Source organism: Neomonachus schauinslandi, chromosome 5 (assembly GCF_002201575.2).
Source record: "Neomonachus schauinslandi chromosome 5, ASM220157v2, whole genome shotgun sequence".
Lineage (NCBI taxonomy): Eukaryota > Metazoa > Chordata > Mammalia > Carnivora > Phocidae > Neomonachus > Neomonachus schauinslandi.
Window position 1 is genome coordinate 78,692,199 of NC_058407.1, and position 4,896 is coordinate 78,697,094.

Consider the following 4,896-nt stretch of genomic DNA (forward strand, 5'->3'; position numbering starts at 1 on the left):
TGAGGCCATTTATGAGTGGTACACACCTAGGCAGGTGAGTTTGCAGTTGGACTTGCCCTCCCTGACATTCCACGTGGAATGTGGCACATGCAACCCTTCAACCCCCTCTCACAAGGTTCCAGGGGCGCAGAGCTCTCCTGCTTTCTTTTAACTTATATCTCCAGCTCGTCTCCCAGCTTCCTTGCTTCTCCTGTCAACACTTTGGAAACTAAATCCAGCCCTCTGCCCATCTATCTACCGACATGATGCTCTGGGATGCTCTTCCAACTTCAGCTGCTTCTGCCATGCCCGCTCCTTTCACCTCCTTGTCTGAACAAGGCATCACAGACCTTCTGCAATAGAGGACATGACTTCTCCCATTTCCCCCCACTTAGCAGGAATGAGGAAGCCATTGATCTGGCAAACCAGAGCTACTCCTACTTTATGGCTTTGTCATCTATTCATCTTTGAAATCAATACTTCCTCTTACCATTCTCTACCATGCACTTTCACTTCTTCCAAGACTTCAGTGCCAAGTTCACATTTTCCTTGGCACCTCATCTTCTCCCCTCATTCTTGGGGAACTCAGCACCCATTGGAGGGGGCTAACATTCTGACTTCAGGGGTCCTAAGCCACCAACTCTTAAAGTTTTCCTCTACAACTACCAACATTATTCGGCAGCATGGTGATGAAATCAGAACAACTTTTATAAGCATGAACTTTAGAATGAGGTCAGTGTTTCAAACCTGGCTTTGCCCTTTATTAGCTATTTGGTTTGTGGCAAAATATAATTTCTTTGTCTAAAAAACATGTTTGAGAATACCTGCCTACTTGGTTTGTCAAGAAGATTAAGGCAATAATGAAGGCAATAATGGATGATTGCTAGTGCTCTGGCCAGAATGTAGACTCTATGAAGACAGCGATGGCTGGTACTTTGTTGACTGCTGTACCCCAGCACTAGGCGAGTGGCTGCTACTAGGCACTCAAAAAAATTTTGCCAAAGAAATGAAATGAATACATATATGGTAGCCATGTTTTCTATGTCAGGATTATAGGTCTTGTCATAACCCTGAGTATTTCCTCAGCTAAAAGCTCAAGGTCAGATATCTCACCTTTCTTCTTCTGGGCTTTCTATGCTCTCCACCTAATTAGAAACCCAGACTCCATCACCTTGTGACCTCCCATAGTACCTGCTGGGCCAATCTTCAGTCTTGGGTTCCTGCCTCATATCATGACTATGCTCATACCTTTGGTTGTCCCAAGTAACCCTATGCTTCTTTAAGAAAAATCACAGACACCTGGATGGCTCAGTTGGTTAAGCATCTGTCTTCGGCTCAGGTCATGATCCCGGGGGCCTGGGGTTTAAGCCCTGCATCAGGCTCTCTGCTTTGGGGCGTCTGCTTTTCCCTCCACTCCCTCCCCCCCCCCCCGCCCCGCTAGTGTTCTCTCTCTCAAATAAATAAATAAAATCTTTAAAAAAAAAAACAGATACAAAAAGAAAAATCACAAGATTCTTATGAGTGGCTCCACCACAATTTAATAACAACAACAATAACAGCTAACACTTACTGAGTACTTACTAATATGCCAGGCACTCTTCTAAGTGTTTTACATATATTACCTAATCCAATTCTTACCACCTTTCAAAAATGACTGTTCTTCACATTGGGTTCTCACTGTTACCCAGCAAAACTTTACACATCTCTTGTTGCCTCCCAGACATATGGGGCCAACAGCTGTTTTCTGTCTTGCTTGGTTCCTTTCCCTCTCTGCCCCACGCCCAAAATGCAGCCAGCTCCCTCTGTGAGCAGTGACCCAGCCTCCTGCATTACTGCATTTCTTAAAATGTTGATGACTATAGTTGCTATTTCTATTGTTTGTTACATACTCTTACCCTAAATGTTTCCAATATGGCTTCTTGATTACAAGGTTTTTTTGCTTTTTTTTTTGTATTTTTAGAGCCTTTAATAATCTAATTTCTTTGGTGGAGTGGATGCTTATTTTTTTTTAAAGATTTTGTTTATTTATTTGAGAGAGAGAGTGATCGAGAGAGAAGGAGCAGGGGGAGAGGCAGAGGGAGAAGCAGACTCCCTGCTGAGCAAGGAGCCTGATGTGGGACTTGATCCCAGGACCCTGGGATCATGACCTGAGCCCAAGGCAGCTGCTTAACCGACTGAGCCACCCAGGTGCCCTGGATGCTTACTTTTGCATTTGCTTTAATAATCCAATTTCTTTGATGAGTGGAAATAGTACACTTTGTTTTTCACACTTATTTGATCCCAGAGGTTTTTCCATGCTCAAAGCACTGTGTTTCATGGACCATACTTCAGGAAATCCTTTTTAAAAATTATAGGTAAAGTAAGTGAAGTTCCAGGCACACAGGAAGGTCTTGTAAGCAGTAGTAACCACTACTGACATCATAGGGCATCCCCATTGTTGCATCTTGGATATCATGACTGGGCATCATTCTCGAACTATTTCTAGTCCAGTGTCATAATCTCTAAATGCTCAAAAAGCCTTCCCCCAAGGCCTGAGGCTAGGTCTAACTGCCCAGCATTTGTTCCACCCCAGGAAGAGGTTCTGGTTCTGATCCTTGTTTAACCTCCCTGTCCATCACCAGGCCACCTCCAGCCTAGAGATGTGACACTTACATCAAGAAGGGCATTACAGGGGCACCTGGGTGGCTCAGTCAGTTAAACATCTGATTTCAGCTCAGGTCATGATCTCAGGGTCCTGGAATCGAGCCTCACGATAAGCCCCATGTCAGGCTCTGCACTCAGTGGGAAGTCTGCTTGTCCCTCTCCCTCTCCCTTTTCTTCTGCCCCTCTCCCTGCTCGTGCTCTGTGTCTCTCTCTCTGTCAAATAAATAAATAAAATCTTTTTAAAAGTGTGGGGCATTAGATTGCTGTGAAAACCCTACGCTGTAAATGTATTGGCAAAAGGCCTCATTGAGAACCCAGAGATTTCAGGAATTAAACCTAGAAAGGAGTAAATACGTGTTTATTAATCAGAACCTTTTAATGAATACCTTTCCATGGAGGGTTTTGTACTATTTTAACACACTAACATTGTTATGAAGCCAGTAGTCAGATCAAATAATCTGCCTGGAATGTGCCTCTTTTTAAACTTTGCCAGGACAGAGAGATATCTGCGAGTTACTTAATATCTCTGAGCTTCCTTTTTCTCATGAACAAAATAGGGAAATGTCTACCTCACAGGCTTATTGTGAGGAGGAAGCGGGATAATTGTGTATAAAGCATTTGGTCCAGTCCCTGGAATTCAGCAGGCACTGAAAAAGAGAAATGACAGCTTGGAGGAATACAATATGTGAAACCTCAGGTGGTGAAGGTCTTGACCGCCAAGATAAGAAGAGCATTCGTCATCCTACATCTGGGAAGCCCCTGGCTCCCAGCCCTTTAATAAAATGATTCTCACTGTTTTTAAGAAAGAAAAAGTTGAAAGAAAGAGAGAAAGAAAGGAAAACTACTGTGTCCTGTGATATTCAGGAAAGGTCTCAGAGGCCAAAACTCTCTTATGAGACCCTAAACAAGAGTGATGTCAGATTTGGAGCTACAGGAAGTGATAGAGAACACATATAATGAGAAAGATTAAGTAAAGTAGTGCCTACAGCTTCCCAGATATTTAGGAATAAAACATCAGTGTGAAGTCCTCTTATATGGTGGTAACAGCATCCTCATCTCTACTATCAAATATTTATCAGCTGCTTATTGAATCTAGGGCACTGTGCTAAGTAAGGCAGGGGAAGAAAGGATGTCACAGACAGTCTTTACCTTCAGCTTAGAGAAAGATAAAAACAGTAACATTTAATATATGTTGAGTGGCATTTACAAAATTGTTGTAGCATCGCAGAACAAAGGGATTGTTGGAAGGACGCCTACCTAGGGGTAGGGTGGCTTTTCTACTACTTTTAAAGAGGTTCCCATAATAAGTGTGACTGCATCCAATGTTGTTCAGATAAATGAAGAATAGGGAAGAAAGTTTTCTAGGGAGTGGGACCTGTTTTAAACACGTTGGCATGCCAACGCAGAGAGTTCGAGCTTAACCAGAATTTGATGAGATGTTTTCCTGACAAATTTCATTGTATTTTATCCAGATGTAATTTAATTGCTGTTTTAACCAATTAACAGAAAAGAAGGCAATGATGAAAGACACGTTTACATCAATACATATTTATAGCCATATTGATACTTTTTCTTTTCATAGAGTAATAATGTACAGGATGTTCATCCAAAGGTTAAAAGTGGCTCTTTTGGAATAATGGGAATTTTTGTGATTTTCTGTCCAGTGCAGTGCAGATTTCAGAGAGGAGGTAAGAAAGGAAGGAAGGCAGACACGCCTGCCGGTGATGGGGAATTAGCAAAGATTCCTGTGAAAGGACATGCCATGACCCAAGTCATGCTCTAGGAACCCAGCAATTTCAGGCAGCGTTTTAGAAAGGAATAGATGGTTTCTAAGCAAGCTGTTAGCAAACGAAGCAGTGGTTTCTGGGCACTGATGTGGGTTTTCCAAGACAAGCCCTGTGAAACTCATTTCATTTCCTTTTGTATGACAGATGCAATTCATCTTTTCTGCACACAAAATCTTCTCTCAAACATTTAACAATTCAATTGACACAGAATGAGAAAAACTGAATCATTTGGAAGCCCCAGAAAGTAAGCCATAAGAAGGAAATTTAGTTTTTCTGCTAATGGAAAAAAAAAATGCTACCGTAGCATGCAGATTTTCTCTTAGTCATCCTCTCCCTGAAACATCAGCCATCTTACCTCCTCTGAGAGGAGATAACATGAAAGTATTACATTTCAAGTTTAATCAAGATTTCTAGTTAGAGTTTTCATTTATTATGTCATAGGCAGATTTTGGCTTTACCTGTAATCTTAGGGAATTTCTACAGAAAT